The sequence below is a fragment of the Fukomys damarensis genome, unplaced genomic scaffold (genome assembly GCF_012274545.1).
Source record: "Fukomys damarensis isolate Sample0158 unplaced genomic scaffold, DMR_v1.0_HiC HiC_scaffold_9, whole genome shotgun sequence".
NCBI lineage: Eukaryota > Metazoa > Chordata > Mammalia > Rodentia > Bathyergidae > Fukomys > Fukomys damarensis.
Genome location: NW_022900921.1, coordinates 43,602,407 through 43,626,054, shown reverse-complemented (window position 1 = coordinate 43,626,054; position 23,648 = coordinate 43,602,407). Strand labels below are relative to the sequence as shown.

The window sequence follows — 23,648 nt, the reverse complement described above, 5'->3', positions numbered from 1 at the left end:
TTAGTATTTCACAAGTAAACATATCCTATCTGAGTAAAACTGTTTTCTCCAGATAGTTGAATAATTTTGATAGATTATTGGATTTTCTCTGCTTTGTGTGATATTTCAAAATACCTAATATGCCCCAGTTCACTGGTGTTAAAATGAGAGGTTACTGATTCATGGACAGGGATGAACTCAACCTTCAAGTCACCTAGGTATTGCTTTCTGGCCTATTGACTGTCAAGGAGGGACCCAGAGGGCTTGGGGAAACATAAAACCAAGTTGGTATTGGCCTGTGAGCAGGTAAATGTGACTGCCACAAAACAGATGTATTCCAGTTTAGTGGGCTTCTGGGTTAGTCCACATAACTGTGCTTATTTCATGTGGAAGATCTTAATATTCTTTTAGCAGTGGAGCTCTGTGTTTCAGGAAGCACATTACTAAGTGCCACGACCTTGATTTTCAGCCTGGCAGTCTCTTTCCTCTTTGTCAGACTCCATGGGGGGCTGCATCTTGATTCATTTCTCAAACCATCATTTTTCCTGGTAGTTTGTTATGTGGGTCACAACTGGGATAAGCAATGTATCTACAGTGTCTGGATACCAAGGGCAGATTGGGGAGAAGGGATTCAAACAGACCTCATTAATTAGCCTTTCATTTGTATGGTGTGGTGGCAAATGTCAGCTTTTGCATTTATTTTATTCTCAACTGCTGAACTAAATCTCCATGCTTAGAAGGGAACCTTCACTACTGCAGGAGTTGTAGTGAAAAAGGGTTTCTATCTTTCATTGGTCAGAGAGACAAAAGGTTGTCAGGTTGGGAAGAGACAGGTTTAGAAAATGCCTCACACACTTGTAGGAAAGGAGAACAAGTCATCTTTGGATCACGGCAGTGATTACTCATGCTTTTAGTGGTGTGCTTTTCATCACTACAATTAGCTGCGTGTCTGTGAATGTTTGGATACAGAAACTGCGGTTGTCATGCAGTCAGTGTCAGAATCGCTCAACACTGCTCACTTTTGTGCTTGAGTACACTTATTGATGAGCACACAGGTGTTAAATTAGATTGGTTTCAATCCATTGTATGAAGTCACCGACTACTCCCTCCTTTCGCAAAGGTTTCTGAAGTCTAGGTAACAGGAAGACAAGGAATAATCAAAGAGTATTAATCAAATAGGAATTATAAAGATTCCCTTAATTTAAAATATTTTTTCCATCACATTTCGCTTAAGGGGGAGAAGTAAGCTTTGGTAGAAAAAACACGGAGATGTGTGCATTTTACATGACAGTGCGTTTGACTTTCATTTACCCCCATTGTATTAACATAATTTGTACACATTCAGCATCTAAAATCCCTTACCCTGCCAGCTCAGAAAATCACAGGTGAAATTGTTCTACTTTGGGATTGATGTTTAAATGCAAATTCAAAAGGCAGCTTCAGAAATTCATGAGCTTTTCTGCTGCTTGAGGCTTCTCGGGTGCTCAGACTCCTGGCTCTTATTACTAAAATAGCTCATTAAGGTCTGTGTTCCAGAAGAGAAAGCTGTACAGACACCCGTGCCCCAGAGCAGGTCACCAAACCAAAGGGCAGCTCCCAAGCAGGCATGCAAATTAAAACAATAGCTGTAGAGACAAAGCACACACGGGATGCCTGCCCGTGTAGCCATAGTTTTGTATTAAAGAACTTGAGAAGCAAAAAGCACAAAACAGAAGACTCTGACAGGAGGAAAGCATTAAGAATTAGAATTAGGCAATTAGGGTTTATGTGGTAGAGTTTTATATAGTCTAGTTGTGTAGAGAATTATTTCACTACACTGTAACTGAACTTATAATTACAAACTCTGCAAATTTAGGGGCATCACAGTTAGAAGAAAATTTTAGTCCATTTTAAGTGACTTTTCCTGTCATACACATAAAATAAATCCCCTTAGGTGTATTGCTGAGTCCATGGATAAAGAATCTTCTGGAAGTATTCTTATTTGATAATGGTGGTGGGAAGGCAGACCGGTAAAGCAATTTGCTCATCTGCTCCTATTCCCTACCTTGTTTAAGTACCCACAAGGCAGTGCAAACCCTGAGGATCTGTTTTCCATCTGTTCCAGCCTGGACCTCAACTGCCTCCTGAATGAGATACTTTTTGGGTGCATCTGTTCAATGATGACCACCATAGGACTAGACTCAGTGAGTGTTAAGTGTTACTAGAGAAGACTAAGAAGAGCAACTTTATCCATAGTGAACACTGGGTATAGAGCAGCGAAAGGTTGTGGGAATCTTAAGTGACTGGAAATCTTACAAAGTATATCAGGAAAAGAAATGAAAGTATCACACGTTGTTTTAGGGTACACTTCGAGTCAGATCAGCTCTGTCAAAGCATACTGTGTTCAGATGAGTGCTTTGTCATGAGGGAACCGGGTTTAACAGAGCAATAAAAAGCAGTGCATCTTGGCAGAACTGTCTATGGGTCTGTGCTAAAGGGTGGCTCCCAACTCTATGACTTGGATGAGGGGCTTGGAGTACCTCCCTGCCTCCTCCCTATTTTTTCACTGACTGTACTTAAGGTCCCTAATTACCTTCAGTCATTCTCCATTCTTTTTAGACTGTAATAAATTCTTCATATCACTCAGCATCTCCTGCAATCATTTATTTACAGGTTTATTCTCTGCCTGTTCAATAAATTAAGGACTGAATGTGTCTGTGTCTGTGTATTTCCATATCCCCTGCACCTGTAAGATCTTAGCATACTGCACGGGGCCGATAATCATGCACTGAATAAACTAATGAATTAAAATACCATCATAATGAAAAGCAGAGTATGTTGATATTTTGCAGAACTCTGGGCATGGGTCATTCTTTTGTCTTTATTTTCTGAAATTCTGCAACCCCTCCATCCATGATTCCCATAAAATTGCCCCTGTGTAGACCAGGCAGGGAAGGACATTGCCCAGCTTACCTGAATCAAGAATTAAACCAACACTGCTAGCAGCTCTGAATGAAAATAATCCTTTCAAACTTGCTCTTGGCAAAATCTTTTTTTCTGGCTAGATCTCTTGATCTCCCTGCATGCTTGAGGATCTCACAATAGACTGTGAAGCCAGCCTGAGTCTCCAAGCCTAGGAAGGTCACTCTGTGTGCCCTCTGTGTTAGACTGTCACTGACCACAATGCCAGAGTTCAGGATACATTTTGGGTGATGCCCAGTATACTCATACCATGCTGTCAGTGCTCAGGAGATGTATTGGAGCCACCAGCCATCTGGCAGATGGTCTGCCAGCTGGGGATGGGAGATTTCTTTGCCTTGCTGGGATCTGGCCTGAGTTGTTTCACCTGTTGATTGATTTAGGCTTTTTTCTGTTTTTAAAATACGCAGACATATCACATTCTTTTGGTTTTCCTGCTCATGGATTAGATTGTGAAAATCAATCTGAATCTTTTTTTCCTTCTAGTCTAATGCTTCTTGAGCCAGACCTCTGGGTATGTTCCTAGATCACTCATACTGAGCCGAAACCTCTGAGGAGCGCATTCACTTTTGTTGCTCATTTTTTGTTTTGGCCCTAGGTCTTACTGCCCAGTGTAGGTAATATAATGAGTTATTATTTAATCTAAAATGACTTTCCGATTATATTTTATGATCGCATTTCCCTGCATAGAGCTTTCAGTACATGGTAGATCAAACTCTACGTCCTCAGTCAACAATGAACTGTACAGTGAGAATTACAGAAAACAAGTTTAAGATGTATGCAAGGAGCTTTCAGCCTTGCAGGGATAGAGGATATTTATATTTAGGAGTGGTGGGTTGTAGTTTTAGATTATTTGAAGATAATTTTGACTGGAGAGAAAATGTTACATTGTGAAGAATTTGCAAATCAGCCGGAAGAGTTTGAATGTTTTCATGGGCATAGTGGGAATCGTAATCAGTTTGGGAAATGGGAAGAGATGAGGTCAAAGGTAAGTTTTAGGAAGATTATTGTGGGAGATAGCAAAAAGGATTGAGAAGGGGGAAATGGGAAGTACCTGAATTGGGACTTGTTGGAAAAGGCCAGCACTAAGTGGGTGGAGACCTGGGATAAGAGCATAAAGAATGAGCCATAAAGAGCAGCATGAACCTTGGAGATGTCTCAGAGGAAAGCAGTGGGACCTGGAGACTGGGCTTCTGCTGGAGGTGAAGGGAGACCAAACTAGGAACTTTAATCTTGTGGCTTAGTAACAAAATCAGCTGGCTAGAGTAATAGGGCTTCTGGGAAAGATGATATGCACTGCTTTCTACACTCATCACAACCCATATTTTTTTTTCTTTTTTCTTGGTACTGGGGATCAAACTCAGGACCTTGTGATTGGAAGGCAGGTATGGCACCACCAAGCTACATCCTTGGCATGATTTAAAAGCCAGATCATGCAACAAACCTCTGGACCAGGCAGAAATGATATTTTGACTCTCATATTATGGATGTAGATGCCTAGGAAGCTTAGAAAGTGCAAGGTCCATGGCTCATGAGTGTGGAGAAGCTGAGTTGATGATGGAAAGAGCCTGGGAATACTGAGGGAACACTTGGAGGAGATAGGAGATGTTTGAGACAGAAGTCTTAGATATGACTGTTAAATCAACAGAATATTGAAATCACTTCAGGAAGGAGATTTAGAGGTAAAAGAGCAAGAGAATAAGAACTTTGTCTTGGAGACAAAGTTCTTCTGCCTTCCTGGAGTACATGGTGGATCCTAGTGGGGAGCAACTCAGGAGGAGGAGGGAAAAGCCAATAGGTCTTGGAAGTGGAAGAAAGGGAGGATGTCAAGACAGAAGCAAGTGAACAGTCAGAGCCCTTGACAGTATATGAAGAAAGCTCACATCTGTGACAAAAAGAAGGTAACTGTTGATTTTGGTGAACACAATACAAAGAACATGGCAAAAACCTGAGCCAGGTGATGAAGGATCAAAAATGAATGCACAGCAGATGATGAAATAGAGAATTTGATTATAAACCAAGTTTAGTAATGAAGAAAGGAAAGGGAGGAAAGGAGAGGAGGGAAAGGGGGCAGGGAGGAACACAGAAGAGAGAGGAAGTGGGAAGGAGGGAGATGATTTGTAGAAAAGCAGCAGGATCAGCCAGTGGGATTTTCAAGCTATGGGAGATCTGGGGTTTTTTGAAAGGGGGAAGGAAGGAAAGAGAAGACCAAGATGGTAGACAGGAGAAAGAAGAGCTGACTCTGAATCATGTAGATAGATGGGTACTGTGTAGAAGGTGGGGACATTTCTTCCTTCAGAACTCTAAGAAAACTATTCCAGCTTATTGTCAGCCATAGAATACATGCCTAAAATTAAAAACTATGCATACATCTTTTTGTGCTTGTGCCTTTGGCTGTTTTTCTTCCTTACTAAAAAAAAGTCTATCTCTCCAGAGCAGGTGCATCGTATTTGTACACCAATACTTCACATAATGTTTCCTCTCATCCAGCACCCAGAGAGCTGCACAAAGAATGCCTTGAAACTCAGGTAGATAATACCTGTAAATATCTTGTGTTTCTTAGGAGGAAAACATTATATAAATATGTGGCACTGTTGTGATAACTCTGTGTAAAATGTCAAAGACCCTAATTACAAATGATGATGGTATTCAGATGTAGAAATGTCAAAAGTATTTGTATTTGTAGGTGTTTATTGATTTTAAAAATCTGAATCTTCATGATCTGGTAGAAATGGTAGAGATTTTCAGGTTAATTACTTTCCATTAATAAATAATAAGTCAGGCACAAGTAAGACAAATACTGCACATTTTTGCTTATATGTGGAAGCTAAGAGATGTTCATCTCAAAGAAGTGGAGAGCAGAACAGTGGTCACACAAGGCTGGGAGAGAGTGTGGGGACAGGAAGAGAGAGAGAGGATGGTTAATGGTTTGGGATGCAGTGAGATGGGAAGCCTAACTTCTGATGTTCCATGACACAGTAGGTTGACTATGGTTGACAATAACTAATTGTATATTTCACAGTAGCTAGTAGAGAGGATTTTGAATGCTCAGTTACTAAGAGTAACTGCAGCTAACTTAGTAACTGCTAGTTGGTAGTGCTTCTTGCTGTGGCTGTGTTAGGAGTGGAAACAGAGAGGTGAAGGAGGTAAAGGTGGAAAGGAAGAGGGCAGAAGGAAGAGAACAGAGCATAGCCAGAAGCTGCCCTGGCTTCCCACAGGTATTTGGGGACAAGCCAGACTCACCTCCGTGGCTCATGCCACGTTTTCCCTGTGACTCACCCATGTTGACCACATTTCTACTTTGTGATTCTGGATGTTACCCACATGCTAAATTATTCCAGGGCAGTGAAAGCTGTCTCAACTCCAACTTCTACCAAGGCAAAAATGTCAACTAAATTATCTTTAATGAAATCATTTTTTAAAATCATAGAGTAAACCAAAGTGGGGGAGGGATTTGCTTTAATTGCAGGCACTTGGAACACCCAGCCTGGGGTTAAATATTCTTTCATCTTGCATGATTGTGACAGGGAAAAGACATTCTAACTCATAAATGCTAATAGTTTGGGGATAATTAAAATTGGGTTAGGGAAGCAAAATGAAGAAAATACATGGCTGAAAGGAAAATAGAATCTCTAGCACTTAAGGGCAAAGTCAAATTTTAAAAACTAACGGAAATAGAGCTAATTTCTCTCCAGAGTGGCACATGAGAGACACTAAAGCATACAACCAGGACACAACAGTGAAACATGTAAGAGTTGTGTTGGCAGAAAGGCAGGAGTAGCTCACTAATACTGGGGGCATCAGGAAAGGGGCTTTTCAGCTGAGTAGGATGCAGAGAGAGGAGGATGAGGGTAAAGATATCTGAGATTAAGGAAACATAAGCACAGGGCATAGGCAGATGTGTATAAGGGCATGTTTTGGGGTTCCAGGAGCACAGAATTTGTGGCTAAAGTTTTGATGCTTCTTAAGAAGTGGGCGACATTGTAAGCTGTATTTCAAGAGAAAGAACCTATGGTTGTGTGTGAAATGAAAAACAAGTTGGAAGTCAAGGGGGAAGATCAGGAAGCTTGCAGTGCCAGCACACACACTAGTTGGTAGTGGTTTCAGCTAAAACAGTGTCTTTGAGTCCAGAAAGAAAGGAGAAGACATGAGAGACATTTTGAGGTAGAATACAGATAACTCAGTGATTAGTTCATCCTGGAGAGTAAAGGTTGGTGAGATGCCAGTTTACTCCAGATGTCTCTTCTGAAAACTTAGGAAGATGGTGCCTTGTACATGGTGGAGTACATGTCTCTGAGACCACAGAACTCTGCTTTGTGGTGTTTGCCATTTTCCATGGTGTGAACACTCTCACTAAGCCTGTTCAGTCTGCGACCAGAATGATGCCACTGAATGTGGAGTTTGGAAGAGATGTACGTAGTCAGTTCATCGGCCACTTTGAACCAGCACTAGCAGAGCCGTGTGTCCAAGAAATTATGGAGAAAGGTACCATATTGATCTTCAATCCATGTAGAAAGAGTCCAGCAGCTATTAGAAACTTAGCAGAGAGGATGGGGCAAGAAGCAGGGGTGGAAGTCTTCAGCATGATGGGCTGAGGAAGGACTGAGGAGATGAGGAAGGAAAGGAGAGAAGGAGAATTGCAGAAGCAGGGTGAGAATGAAAAGGTGGGACTTACCTGAGCGTAAGGGTGAGATGTGAAAAGAACAGAAGTGAAGGTCTGGGGAAAGGAAAAGCTGGGGAGAGAATTGGAAGAAGAGGGGATCTGAGAACCTAAGACAGTACGACGGGGAAATCCAGGAATGCAGTGATATCATGAGGAGTACAGGACATTTTGACTTCCAGTTTATGAATATAAATATTTTACTCAGAATTGGCCCAGCGTGAATTAATTTTCGTGAAGTTCCTGAGGGAACATCATTAAGCTAATTCCTTCCTGTAATCAATTTTCCATAGAGTGCTGTTAATTTGTTTCCAATTTTTCCCCATTTTCATTTTTTATCTTAATGAAATTATTTAAATCATAATCAATTATTTTCCACATACAGATCATGATAAAGATTTGATTTGTCAATAACTTTTTAAAGAACTGTATTGATTTTACTGATCATATTTTCTGCCATTCTTTGTCTTCTTTCAAGGCCATCATTCCTGAATTTAAGGTCATTTCTTGCCACTAGCAACAGAAGATCTTTTGGGCATGCATAAATTTTAGTCATTGGACATGATATCCTTGTAAATTGTACTTTATCTTTAAGTACAAAGTGTCAAGCCCATCTAAATTAGTTGCTTTTCCCTGGCAATTCACTTCAACATGAGATGTTTGGAGACTAGGTGGGAATCCTAATGGAGAAGAAAGGAAATGGCTTGGAAAGGTCAGCTGTGTGATAAGCTCAGTATAAGTAGAGGATCCTAACAAAAGTCCTAATCTAAGTCTGGTGTTTAAATAATAATAATAATAAATTTTTAAATTTTGAACCTTCGTAGTGCTTTAAAGTAAACAAAATACCAAATTGTTTCATTTGCTAGTGAAAGTAATAAAAGTCCCTTGCATATTTCCATTAATCATATGGTAATAATATTAATAAATTCACGGAACAAAGCACTTGGTCTAATTTGGTGGTTTGGGCAGAAGGATGACTAGTAGGTTTGGAGGGATCACACTGGCCCACAAGACACAGGGATTGTGTGTCATCCAGGACCAGCCTCGCTTCTGGGAGGCCATGTGTGGTTGGGTGTTTCCAATTGGGACCTTGTCACAGCCTTGAGCTCAGAAGTGCTGATTTTGCTACCTAACACATAAGAGTGGACTTGCATAACTAAACTAATCGTAACTAACAAGAGTTGTTACTGGATGGCGGGTGCTGGGGGATTCTCTCCATGTTCTTGGTGTCCTGAACAAAGAATCAGACGAAGCACACAGAAAAGGCAGTGATGGGGGTGCATTTATTGAAGGCAGAAAAGAGGTATACTCTACAGGGCAAGATCATACTGGTGAACAGCGTCTCATGGACTGTGGGATAAAGGAAAGGAATATTTGTATCCAGAATTCCTGGGTTGGCTTTCCCCTCCTGCAAATAAGGCAGAAACTCACTTGGTGTTCTGCTAGACTTAAACTGTCCCATGGAAAGATTCACTTGGTTGCTGCCAGATGTAATCAAAGGATCAGGAAATGCACCTTTTGATTGGCTGTGCCCACATGCAAATGAAAGATTGAAAATAGCATCTTTTGATTGGTCCTGTGAACAGTAACAGATTCAGATGAGAGATTGAAAATAGCACTTTTCTAATGGGTCCACATGCATTTTGGGTCCCATGTTCTGCACATGTCCCCTCTTTTTTAGGTAACATCTCACTCAACCTGTTAGCCATGGGTTTTTTTGACCTTTGACACTTTTTGCCTAGTTAGTTGCCTTGTTTACCCTAGCCCTAGACTCCTACCTCAGACTGATATGTGAAAACAGAATACCAGTGTATTTCGTTAAACTGAGAAAGGGCAAGATTTAGGAAAGAATATGGGATTTTGATCTGCCTGGCCTAAAGGAAGAGAAAGGCAGAAATGAATACAACAATCATTCTAACCTAGCTTTCCTGTTTCCAACTGCTGGTTTACTGTGGGATTCTAAATATCTTGTGTTTCTCTTTTGCACCCCAGGAGGGAGAACAGGAGTGGGATATTTGAAGTCTAGCGAGGGCATCTGTGTGCTCCTGTCTCCGTGGTGCAAAGGCCTTCCTTACAGAGTATTCCCAGTAGATCTGGCAAAGACTTCTTCCCTGGAAAGAGGTGCTGCGCTCACTTTCTTTGCTTCTTGTGATGACATGCTTGTTCCAGCCGTCCTTCTGAGCTGTGTGCTCTCTCTCTCCCTTCTTCTTCCTTCCTCCCACCCCCCTTGACTCCCTACTTCCCACACTTTTCCCTCCCTCTCTTCCTTCCTTCCATCTTTTGTTCTTTGTAGTGGTCCTGGGGGTTGAACTGAGGGAATTCAAGCTATGCTACATCACCAGCCTTATTTATTTGTTTGTTTGTTTATTCATTTCGGAGACATGTCCCTCACTAAGTTGCCCAGGTTGGGCTCAAACTTGTGATCCTCTGCCTTAGCCTCAGCCTCTCAGAGTGCTGGGATTTATAGGCCTGCACCTCTTATACCTTACATGTTTTACTTAGATTATTGGTTTCTTATAATTTGCAGCTTAGTTTTATATACCTAGTAATCACTTATGTTTTTTGAAAATTAATTTTATTCATCCATCATTTATTTTGTGTTGTTTTAAAAAGTTGCGATCACAGAGAATAATCTCAAATTCTAGTTTTTGGGAATGTTATAGCAATGATCAGGACACTTTCAGACCTTCATAAGGTCATGTGCAAATTGATGGTTGAGGTTAACTATATTTTATATCTGTAGATGTTTTAACTAAACATGTAGTTGTATGAAACAATACACAGAGACACTGTTCATCTTTCACCCATCTTCCACCAGTGCCCCCAGCCAGAATATTGACATCACCACAGTCAAAGTAGAATAGTTCAGTCACCATGAAGATCCTTCATGTTGCCTTTGCCTCCTAGGAATAATTCTGTTTATACACTGCTAGATTTGACTTGCTAATATTTTATGGGGAATATTTCCATCAAGTACTTGAGACTTTCCTTCTTTTCCAATATAAGCATTTAGTAAAATTTCCCTTTCAGCATTGCCTTAGCTGCATGATGCATATTTTGATGTGTTCTATTTTCATATTCATTAAGTTCTATGGATTTTTAAAAAGTGCCCTTGAGATTTCTTCTTTAAACCAAGAAGTATTTAGCAGTGTGTTGTTCCATTTCCAAGTGTCTGGAGATTGTCCTATTGTCTCTGTGCTATTGATTTCCAGTTTGATTCAATTATGGTCTGGAGAATACATTCTGTATGATTTGCTTTTTCTTTTTTTTTTTTTCCGTGATGGAAATGGAGGTCAAACCCAGGGCCTTGTGTGTGTTAGGCAAACACTGTATTACTCAGCCACACTCCAAGCCCTCTGTTTAATTTTAATTCTTTTAAATTTGTAGAAATATGTTGTATGGCACTGGATATGCTCTGTTTGGGTAAATGTTCCATGGACATTTGAAAAGATATGTATTCTGCTGTTGTCATATGGGGTTTTCTATCTATGTCTATCAAATCTTGTTGGTTGGTTGTGTTGCTCATTTCTTCTCTGTCCTTGCTGATTGGTAATTACCTTGTGCATGGTAATTCTGACTATATTGAAAGTGGAGTACTGAGGTCTCCAGCTATATTCATGGATTTGTCTGTTTCTTAGGATTTTCTGCTCTGTTAATTTTTGCTTCATTCAATGTAAGCCTCTTTTGTTTGGTGCACCTACTTTTAAGACTGTTGTCCTTCCCAGTGGATTGATGGTTTTATAATATTTAATGTCTCTCTCTTAGTATTTTTCTCTGCTCTTAGGTATATTTTATCTGATATTAATATAGCCACCTCTGCTTTTTCTTAAACATGATAAAATTTTTTTTTGCTTTTTCATTAGTGCATATTGGTTATGTATATTAATGAATTTCATTTTGAAAGATTCGTATACCTGGCATTTTAAAAAATTGATGTTTTGGCATGATATTTCTTTTTGTTTCCTTTTTAGTCTATCTGTGGTATTGTATGCAAAGTCAGGTTTTTTTATATGCAGCATATTGGATCATATTATTTTATCCACTCTAACATCTGTGCTTTTTTATTTTGGTTCATTTAGACCATTTGCATTTTAGGTAACTATTGATATGTTTAGGCTTAAGTCTTTGATTTTATTAGTTTTATAAAAGTTTCTTCTTCCTCTCTTTTTCTTTTCTGTGAGTTACTGGAACATTTAAAAGAATGATTCCCTCTTGATCTATTTGTAGTAGGATTTTGTTTTTTGGTTGTTTTGTTTTGTTTTGTTTTTTGAGACAGGGTCTCACTATATAGTTGAGACTGACCTGGAACTCACTATGTAGCCCAGGCTGATCTCGAACTCACAGCAATCCTCCTGCCTCAGCCTCCCGAGTGCTGAGATTACAGGCGTGCACCACCACGCCTGGCCAGGATTTTGTTTAATATATATTTCTCTGTATAGGTTTTTTAGTGGGATCTTTAGGTATTACAATAAACGCATGTCACTTTTGTCAATCTATCAATATCTTAAGAGTTGAATGTCTTTACCTTTCATCTCTTTAAATGTAGTTTTTATGAATTTCCTCTATAGATAACATCAGACGGTGTAATAATTTTTGCTTCATCATTTTAACTCATTCTGATGTTCATTTTTTCTGTGAATTTCATTTTTTCAGACTTTTGTTATTTTCTTTTCTGTCTTTAGAACTTCCTTCAGCCAATTTCTAAGTATAGATTTGATAGCACCAAGTCTCTTTTCTTTCTTTGAGAATGTCCTTATTTCTCCCATTGTTTCTAAGAAAATATGTCACCAAATATAGAATCCAAAATTGACATTTTTCTTAAGTACTTAACACACATCTTGTGCCTCTTCCTGGCTGCAGTGGTTCCTGATGAGAAATTTACTTTCATGGGGATCATCATTCCTCCAAAAGTAAGATATTTTCCCTTTGGCTGCTTTCAAGGTTTTTTCTTTGCCTTTGGTTTTCAGAAGTTTAATTGTGATGTGTTTTAGTGTGAATTTCTTTGAGTTTATCCTATTCAGGAATCATTTAGTTTCTTCAATCTGTGGTTTTACATCTTTCATCAAATTTGAGAATTTTTCAGCCATTACTTTTATCTTTATTGTTATTATTATTCTGAGTACTCTTTTTTTCTGAGTACTCCCCTTTTGGTACTCTGATGATAATTTTTTTAACAAAATAGATATTTTGTAATTGTTTCATGGGTCCCTGTGCTTTTCTTTTTCTTATTTTTTGGTCTGTTTTCTTTCTTTGTTCAGATTGAGTGAATTCTGTCTTTTTCTTTTTTCTTTTGGTACCAGGAATCAAACTCAGGACCTTGTGCTTGTCAGGCAGGCGCTGCCCTGCTGAGCTATATCCCTAGCTCTGAGATTGAGTAGATTCTATGGATAGGTCTTCTATCTCACAGATTCTATCCTCATTCATCCCCACTTTTACTCTTGAGCCTATCCATTAAGGTTTCATTTTCTGCTGCAGTGGTTTTATTTGCATAGTTTCACTTTAGCTCATTCTGTAGCTTTTTTGGCTGTGATTTGCTTTTCATGTTTTAAGAGATCTGTATCATTTGTTGCTGAAGTATTTTTCTGATGACAGCATTAAAGTCCTTGTTTCATCATGTCAACATCTGGTCATCTCAGTGTTGCCATCGTTGACTGTCACTCAAGTTTGATTCCCCCTATTCTTAGTACAGTGGTGATTTTGTCTTACGTTTTGCCATCCTTATTATACTAAGGGTCTCTCTTTTTAGTGCTGTTTTGGTCTTGTGGAGGGCCAGCATTTCTGCAGGATGGGTCCTGTGATGCCTGTAGGTGGGGAGGGAGGCCTACCCTGTGGGCAAGATATGGATGAACAGGGCTTCCTGGGCTTCATGCTTGCTCTGACGGGATCCCTCTTTTTGGTATGCCCAGGTACCCTGTAGTATTTCAGACACGAAGGGGGAGGTGGGCTCTCCCTCGGCTCGGTACCTGTGGCAAGCTCCCCATTGCATGGCGTCTTTGAGTTTAGAAAGTGAATTCTGTAGCCTGAAGCTGTAGGAGAGCACCTCTTCTGGTGAACATTTCCAGTAGGGTCATTGATCCGTTCCTGGTACCAGTTCTGTTTCACCTGGTGTTGAGCTGGAACTCTCAATTTGCAGAAGGAATGAGCCTACCTGGGCTTCCACCTGTCATTATAATTTGTGGGTTGGGAGATTTCAGTGGGTTGCTGCCTCCTACTGGCTAAACATCTTTTTAAAGCTTAGGTTCTCCAGTCCCAGGGTCCCCAGCCAATTTACTACTCTCTCTGTCTTTCAGACTCATCCTTTGTCTGTCCTCACAATATTTCCTATCATTATGCTTCACAGGGAGGAACAGGCAGAAAGGAGTCTGTACCATTTTGTTCAGACCATTAGTCCATAGGTCAATCCAAAAATATTTTGAAGCTCAGTTTGTACAGGTCTGTGGGAAACAGAGACACATAACTTCATAATTTACTACCCCTTTGCACATCAAATAGACTGGTCAGTTGGGAACAGAGAGCTAAAGGAAATGGTAGAAGTGAAACCACAGATGTCTCAAAGTAAAGTATGATTAATTGCCAAGTGAGTGATATGAGCAAGAAACACTGGGGCTCAGAGGGAGGAAAGATCAATATATGTCCCAGGCTGACCTGAGTAATTAATAACCACAGTTTTTCACCAACTGTGACACCCATAGGTTGTGATCTTCCCATAAAAGAGGGCTTTAGTTGGTGGACCAGAGCAGAGAGCCAGAACATATTTGGTTGGTTTGTTGTGACTCCAGGTTTGAGAGCAGGCAGCAAGCCCACCAAGTAAGCCCTCAGATCTGGAAGGACCGCAGTTGCTACCCAGGCCACTCTGAGACCTCCACGGCTACTGAGCCCTTGATCCTCTCTGGAGGGTCCCTGTAAGCAAGTGAAAAGGAGAGAATAGGGTGAAGAGGCAAAGAAAAAAAGATCAGGTAACGGTAACGGCAGGCTTGACTTTTTAATAAAGGGCTGCAGTTTGAAGTCCTTTGATAAGAAAGCGAAGTGTTTGGGAGTTGTTATAAGCATAGCAGCACTTAGCATATTACTGATAAAATGCAACATCCCAGCAGGATATCCCTGAGTTACTGCATATGGTCTAGTGGTTTTCTCAGTAAACAGAAAAAAATAATTGTAAATGGTGATATTAAATAAAGCATCAGAAAGACCACTTTCCTTTTAAGAGTTAAGAATGTGTGATATTCTACGTGACCAGAAATTTCTAGTTTTGTCTAAAAAAATCACAGTAGAGACCAACCTATGATTATTTTATAATTATTGTTTAAACACACTAAACATTTAAAGATGTGCGCAGGGAGAGAGATTGCTCACATGTTAACACTAGTGCCCATCGAAGGAAGAAAAGTTTATGGGTTTTTGCTATGCATTTTCGTATTTTATTTACTGTAACATCTTGATTGTAGTACTTACCGCATTGGTACCATGGATAATAAATAGCAAATAAGCAAGCAAACAAAAGGCATTATTTGTATTTTGGCTTATTCTCCGTAAGTTCATTCAACAGCAAAATATTTTTGATTCCTGTCTATGCAGGTTTTAGACACTGGGGAATGTAACAGTGAACAAAACACACAAACCCCCCTGAACTTGTTTGTCCTGATTAGGGTACAGCTGTCCTATCTGACATCCTTGTTCTGGGGGAAAGCCACTTGCCAGCCTGAGAATCTTGTTTTAATGATTGCAGCAGAGTCAAGTCAACCAGGAATCCTTTGAGCACCTGAGATGGATGACTCACACATCTGGCCGATGGCCCTGGGTCTGGTCTCCCTTGTGGAGACACACCTGCCTGTCCCTGTTAGGTGCCGAGATGCACCAGGTAGAACAGGCACAGCTCTTTGTTCCACATGTAGGGTGGGTGTCCCTCTGAAAGAGACTCACAGTGGGCTTTGATCTTCTGCAAGTCTCGACAGCCCCACAGTGGCTTCTTTGTTGTCTACCCCACAGTGCTTCAGCTGATGGACCTTTCTGACCCAGAAGGGCCAGCTGGTCCTTTTCATCCTTCACCCGTCTCGGGAGGCAGAGCTGCCTGGTGAACTCTCAGCAGAGTTCCCTCTGCAGAGGTTGGAAGCTAGAAAGCTGCTGTTCTATGGTGCACATCTTTTCCATCCTGTAGCAAGATAGACATTGGCTCATTTTGCCTTAAAGCCATCTTCATTTTTCAGTGATTAAAACATTTTGTCAATACAAAAAGATTTGCTATTGCAGCCTCCCTACTCTCAGGAACAGGGTTAGACACGTTTACATTCACAGCCACCTATATGGGGAGAATTCTCTGGACTCTCCAAATGTGCTGTAAAAAAAAAGGCCAAAAGGAGAGATTTTTATACCTTTTAAAAACTTAATGCTTCCCATAAGGACACTGGAATGGTTTTATGGGATGATGGCCTGCCTCCTTAAATGGTCAAGAAACAAATGAGCGTAGTGAAACCGCTAACATGGTGGGGCAGCCTGGGGCTCCATGTTGCCACCCCCAGGCTGGATGGGGCGTCCCCCAAGGGTGGGGGTCTCGTGGTGGGCAGATGATCACTTGAATCTTTTCCAGAACATCAGCACTGGGATGTCCATAGCTGGAATAATGTTATTTCTAAGAAGTATTCGACTGACATAAAAATTTACAAGATCTTCAGATATTCCAGCAGAGTTTATAGGAAAGAATGTTAAATTATGATGACAGTTACACTGGATAACTGAGAATGTTTTAGAAATTGAACATATTCCCATTACTTTACCTATTATATCTTCTTGGAGATAAGAGCCGTGTGGTGTTTTGCTGGTTAAGCTGGCTGGAGTAGAACTCACTGAAGCTGGGAAGGTATGGTTACAAAAAGAACTCAAAGCTTCCTAACTACTATGGTTCCAATTTCTTGGAGAATTCAGTGCTATTTTGCTACCTTTTAGTGAATGAGGATGGATATTTTAGCATGAATCTGAATGAAGAAAATTTGCAAAGAGGCCTGGGCAAACTGTTCTTGTTAAAGGGCTGAATTATAATTCCAAAATTTACAGGACAGTTCACAGAAAATCACTTCGAGCTGAATTAATGGCTATTAAAAAAGGAGAAGAAATATGGAAGGAAGAATCTAAGAAAGAAAGTTATTTGGAAAAATTCAAAGACTCCTGGAAGGAAATATGGAAAAAAGAAAGTTATTTAAAAGCAACTGGATCAGATTTCAAGTTGGAAAAAGGAAGTCATTGTGACAAATCGAGAACTTATGAAATATGGAGAGAGAACTACTCCTTAATACTGAAATTCATAGAACTTACATTTTCATAGGAAAGGGTGGTGTATCTAGAGGTGACTCCTCTGAAGAGTAAAATATGTAAATATAGGAACATTTTTCACTGAGCCTGTGTGGAAATTCCCACAAATGAACAAAGTTGAATTCTAATGGTATTCAAACATTAAAAAGATTATGATTAGTGTAATATCAGAATTAATTTAAATAAATAAAGGTTAATATAATACACTCTTAGGAACAATGAAGTACTATAAAAAGTTACCAGAACTAGACTTGGTGGCACATTCCTGTAATCTAAGCACTCTGGGAGGCTGAGGCAGGAGGAGCGAAGTAAGATCCCAGTCTGGGCAATTCAGAGATTAAGTGAGACTCTCAAAATTTTAAGAAGGACTGGGAATGTAGCTTATGTGAAGTCCCTGGGTTCAGTCCTCAGTGTTGCCCCCTCCCATTATCAGGCTGTATATATGTAGTACCATTGTTTGAAGAGAAAATCCAAGTATTGGCCATTGTGTTTCATTACGTTGAGCAGCTGTATTTAATTTTTGTTCAAAGAGAACTTTTCCAACTTTATCTACTTTCATTATTTATATAATAAAGGAATTGTTTATTTAAAAAGAAACAAATGAGTGTAAATATTTGGCATGATAGTTTTTAGTAAAATATATTCTGCTACTCACTGCAGATTATTATTTTTACATTGAAATTAATTTTTTCTTTATCAATAAACTGCTCAGACAGGACTGCAGGAGAATTAGACATTTCTAACTGGAACAAAAGTCAATCCCCTGAGAACCAGAAATATGACAAATGTGGCAGCATCCTAAGTGTTAAAATTCATTTTTTTGTTTATAAAACACATATTTGAGTTTATGGTTAAGATATTAAATAATCATAAGAATTTTGGAAGGTAGTTCTCCTCCAAAATGTCTTCCATTCACAGAAGTAAAGCATCATAGGAGAAACTTAACAGTTTTCTATAAATTTAACTGTTGCCCTTGGAATAATTATGTCTAGAGGATGGAATACTGTATATATTTTATTATCCATCAGTTTCTTTTTAATAGGAGTGCTGTGCTTTGTAGAAGTCAATTATTTTTGATAGTTTCTGTAATTAATGCTTAATTATATTTTATTATCCTCATTTTACTACGTCACCTTGGTGATCACTAACGCATTTTTAAATGCCTTGCTCCCATACAGTGTTTCCTGTGTTACCCTATCACCTTGTTAACGTTCCCACAGAACTTCAGGATTTGTGTATTTATGTCACTATTTATTGGAAAACATCACATCTATCTTCTATCTACTTATAAGTCAGAAGAGCACTAAAATGTGACCAAAGGTAGAAAAAATTTAAGCAGTGCCTTCTATGTGTAGTTAAAAGCATAGCAAATTGTTAGTTAAAAGTTTTTTGGTTTCTTTTCTTTTTTTTTTTTTTTGGTACCACAGCATTTTAATTTCCCTCTGCTTGTATAATGCTAACTGTATATGGGAAGGCATTGCTAACCCATGCAGAGGACTTACTGGTTGAGAGTTTGGTGTTGTTTGTGCCCAGTAGTCATAAAGCAGCTGTGTTACGTCATTCACGCACGCTCACAAAGGTACCTGGAAGTTAGCAAATGAGGCAGATTGGGTGATGAGTTTGGTCAAGCAATAGAACCTACAAGATAGCACTGGCTCTCTGAACTCACTGACCATTTGCTATATCTTCCCAGTGTGCACTGTGTTGTGTGCCTGAGAGCCATCATCTCTCTTGCTGTAAGCTATTGTCAAAAGGACATTATAGAAAAGCCCTCAGGGACTAGAGGATCATGGAGTGGTGAGGGAAGGCAGTTCCTCCCTTTGGCTCTTCCCACACCATTCTCGTTCTTTTTTTCGATGCCTGCAGCCCATGACTAGGTTCTCTGATTCTTGTCAGGCACATTTTGTCTTCATTTTCACATAATTTTCCTGTGTTTATCAGCAGGTATTTCCCCTCTAACACTACCCCAGAATAGTTATCACAGGAGACCTTTCTTTTTTAAATTAACTTTATTGTGTGTGTGTGTGTGTGTGTGTGTATCTCTATATATATAGATGTATATAGATATATATATAGATATGATAGCATTCATCATAGGGAATTTGTACCTGCATATTACCTTGGTTAGTTCATGCCAGAATGAAAAAATAAATTGTGAGCAATTTGAGACATTATAGACATCAGTGGTCTTCAATCTTTTAGAGTTTATAGTTTGGTCACAGGATTTAAAATTAATCAGAGAGTACTTTTTTATTTAAATGGCACATCCTCTTTTAGGTATTTGCAAGTTGAATTGATGGCCATTTTCCCAAAGATGGCAAGGAAAAAAAAAAAAAAAAAAAAAAAACGAACATTTGTAAGTACCTGTGTGAGATCAGATAGGAGATTCCATTACCTCAGAGATAATTATTCCAAATAGTTTTGGAATTAGGGATACTTGTCTCTGATTTTACAATGGAAGAAAGTCCAAAGACATTTGTTCTAGAGTCGCACAGATCCCAGAAGGCCGCATCCCCATCCAAATGAGGGAGACTACAAATATGAAGCTCTGAGATTCTTTTACAGAGGAAATGCCTCTTCTCCCTCCATCGGGGCTCCACCAGGAGCCCTGGTACGTGTATTCAGCATCCTTTGGTTTTGGGCTACTTTCCTAATAAAGCTTAAAAGTAGTACGACAGGACTGTAAAACTATGGAAAGAGCAAGGCTAAACATGACAGAATAGCTCAAGGCAAGAGAGCAGAGCATTTCTGTGGTGGGGCTGGTGGGGAGAAGGGATGATGGTGGTGGGCTTAGGAGCAGAGGACTTTGCTGAGGTACAGAAGGGAACCTGTTTCTCTTGCTCTCCAAACACACAATTCGGCTCTTCATTGTATATCTTCCAGTTGTTCTTAGAGAATTCAGATTGCAGAGCAAATCAAAAGTCACTGTACTAAACAGTATTTCCTAATGAATTTCTCATTTGTACAATTAATCTCTGCTCGACATCCCTCCTTTGCTATCTTTCACCTCTTGTGCCTTTCCACCCTGTCTGTCTTTCACTAATGTTCTGTTGTCAACATCTTACAGTGCAGCTAGGAAACAGAAGGTGAAGATTGTGCAAAGGATGGGGCTTCACAATGTCCACGAGAGTGACAGTGGGAGCTGCTTGAATCAGGCAGAGCTGTCAGCAAATGAGTCTCTGGCAGAGTTGGATAATTGAGTCATCGAAGAGAAGATCAAGTGGGATGGGGGAAAGGGAGGCATTTTGAAATACAGAGCAACTGCTGGAAGAATAGCAGAACCTGCAAGTCATTTTGGCAAAAGTGATTCTCTTTCTCAATCAGAAATCGTAAAGATGTTCTCAAGGGCAGTCATACAGTTTTTGTTAGAAAAATAATTATGACAACTCATTCTTAATGTAAGACTGAGTGCATAATTATGATTAGAACATAAAAGTGTTAAAGTAGAAAATAATGAATTTTTCTTTCTTGAGTTTTAGGTTTAAGCTTATTTCACTGTTTGGCTCTTCTGTTTTCTGTAGACGTACTGTTCCAGTCCCTTTGGGGTGCCAAATCAGGTAATAAAACACACATGTGTATGTGTGCACACAGTCATATGTGTTCAGAGATTCTCATTATTACCTAATTTCTTGGCCCTTAGATTTCTGTGTGCAAATTGCATTTTATTTTCTGTTGATGGGGAGTGTGTTTAAGCTTGTCAAGACCTTGCTGTTTTACCAGTTTGGCAAGAAACATATAAATCACATACAGTTTTGAATTAATATATTGATCCATGAGTCTGAGTCTTCTGTGGTAATTATGCATAATAGAAGTACTCACTAACTGGATGGATAAAATCTCCATCCAGGAACACCGAATGGTTAGCTCTTCTCTTGAGATTCTAAGATAAAATGATTGCATGGATATGACCAGAAAATTTACTCAGCTGTATTATTCTCATTGTTCTTTGTAGTGGTAAGTTACTTTGATCATTCAAAGAAGAAACATTTAATGGTCTCCCACTCTCTAGGGTCTGAAGAAAGAATGCATTGACTTTTTATCACTTTTTCCTAAATGTACTCAGATTCAACAGGTGTATTTTCATTCTCCCTCTTCTGGAATCTTTGTCACAGATTTATCTACACACCTACTCTTAATTAGATTGCTTTCGCTTTATTTTGTGACAGAAATATTTTGTAAGAAATTTTTTTGTGCGAAAATTTTGTGAGAAAAACTCAAAGCCCTAGAAATCCAACCACAAGTGAAACAATACTTGACCAAGGAAGGAGTAAAGAAATAATCCATTTGATCTTACATTTATGTTTCTGGATGATTGATAGTGTAATTATTTGTCCAAACTGAATTGATGAAATTGCACATATAATTAAGATTTAAAGTTACTTTGTTAATGACAAGGTACTGTCTGTCTCTTACAAAGAAAATTACTAAGGTTAGAAATTTGACTTTTTAAAATAGGAAAATAGGCCGGGGATTTAGCTCAGTGATTCTGCTGCCTGCCTTGTAGGCACAAGGGCCTGAGTTCAATCCCTGGTACCAATCACTCGATCAAACAGACAAACAAAAATAAAATAAAATGGGAAAATATAAGAGTGGAAATACATGGGAAGAGTAAAAAATAATCTTGGTATGGTCATTCTATAATGATGTGAAAAGACATCTTACTCCATGAGTTGATGTTGGAAACATGATTTTAATAGTTGTAGAAGGCAGAGATGCCTGTGAGCATTTAAGACATTCATTCATCAAATAGAGTTTTTATATTTGCCCCAGCTTTATCTTTTCTTCTACCTTTTGGTGAACTCAAGGGAAACACATATTTTACTTAAGGAGATGAAAGCAGATAATTAAATACAATGATGTAGACCCATGAATGTTAACAGAAATAAAATAACTTATGTGGGTGTGTTAAATAGTATTGGGTGTAATTATTTCACTTAATTATTGACAGCCCCAATTTTTGTTCCCATTTTACTGATGGGGAGTTGGGACTTGCTCAGGGTGACCCTTCTAAGTGGCAGAGCTGGGATGTTTTGACCCCAAATCCCTGCATAGGGCTGCAGCACAGCCTCTTGAGCCATATAACAGTGGTACCAGAGAGCAAGCTTGCATCCTAGAACAGACAGGAGGGAGCATGTCTGGAAATAGCACTGGCAGCTTAAACATAGACACTCTATTAAGTCGCTACTTTTATTTTTCCCACTAACTTTGATTAGTGGAGGATACGTCAAAGGGGTTTCATTCATTCATTTATTTCTCAGTGTTTATTGTGCTCTCATAGGGAAGAGAATGATAGAGAAGCCACAGTTTTTATTTTTGGTTCATTTGTTATGTGTGTGTTTTTAATTAATTAATAATTCATATTAATGGGGTACAGATGATGATGTGATATCAGTATACAATGTGTAATGATCAAATGAAAGTTTTGATTAGCATGTAAAAATTGTGTTTAATTTTTAAAGGCCATTTAATTTCTTTATCACTTCAATTGGCACATAAGCCCCACTTGACAATTTGTTGACTGTTCAGCAAGACAATGTTCTGTTCTTGTCAGAGTCTGACATGAAATAGATGGTCTCTTACATTAGAAAGTATACGTATATATGAGGCACAGTGTTGACCCGTGGTTTTTATCTACATGGGCTGTGGGTTTGGATGAGAGGAGTCTGTGTGTGCTGCTGTCTGTGCCCAGTCTTCCTGGGGCTCTCTGTGTGGGACATCTGGTCCTTCTTGGAGTCAGGCAGCAAGTGCCTGTGAGCTGGCAGGAGACTGAGAAGTCGCCCAGGGTGGAGGAAGAATTTAGCCTTCTATGAAAGCACTGGTTGCCCATTTTCCAGCTCATAGTCCTGCCTCCTCTAAGGCTTTTCTGTTCCAAATGAAATTCCACAGACTATAACATTCAATGAAATGATCCAGAGCATTTGCATATCAAGCCAAGCAAGGCTGTCAGACTTGGTTGCAGAAAGCAAGGTGTGTCACAGCAGGGAGAGGACCAGGGTGGCACAGGGCCTGAAGGGACAGCATACGTTCAGTTTGAGAGTCTTCAAACCCTGCTCTTCTGTAAAAGGGTGAGTGAGTGGGGACCAGGCAGTGTGGGCAAGCAGCAGCCAGGCCTTCCCCAGGACAGAGGTGGACTCAGGACACACAGGGGACATAGGCGGCACCCAGAGCAGAGGGTTTGGAGTCCTGCTCCCTAACACCTCCAGGGTGGGGCAGGCAGTGAGCCTGCGTGGAGCACACTCCCCTGAGTCACAGGAGACAGAGAAAACCTTTCTTTCATTGTTCCTGAGTGCAGCGATCACAACCTCCCTCTCGCTTACACAAGGGTTCAGTGTCTCTAGACTGTCAACTGTAGTTGCCAAAGCAAAGTGGTGGAGCATTTGAACCACATGCTGCATAAGGCTGGGTTCAGCCTCCAGCACTGCGATCGATCAATCAGTCAATCAGTCAGTCCTCCCAGGGTTAGCAGCAGGTTCCTCTGTGCTGAGTTCCTGTTGCTTAACCCCATCTATTCCCCTGCTCCCTTTATCTCATGTGCATAAAAATGATGGCTCAGTGTCCTCCTCATCCCATGCCAGGCTTTTACCTCCCCTCCAGCTGTTTTTCAGTAGTCTGTCACCTCGTGTCCATCCCCAATCTAAACCAAATGCATTTCCCAGGCTGGTGCTGAACCTTCCTCTGTTCTCCCTGGGTGCAGGCAGCCTTCTTGTGACATGGCCATACAGTGTTTCTGCAGCTCTGCTTTGTGATT

General features: G+C 39.8%; 1 protein-coding gene and 1 pseudogene across 1 annotated transcript in view; both read left to right on the top strand.

Moving 5' to 3' along the window:
• Positions 1-23,648, top strand: part of Aff3 (AF4/FMR2 family member 3) — a 399,929-nt gene that overhangs the window by 38,000 nt on the left and 338,281 nt on the right. The window lies entirely within an intron of this gene.
• Positions 16,182-16,932, top strand: LOC109118632 (annotated as a pseudogene).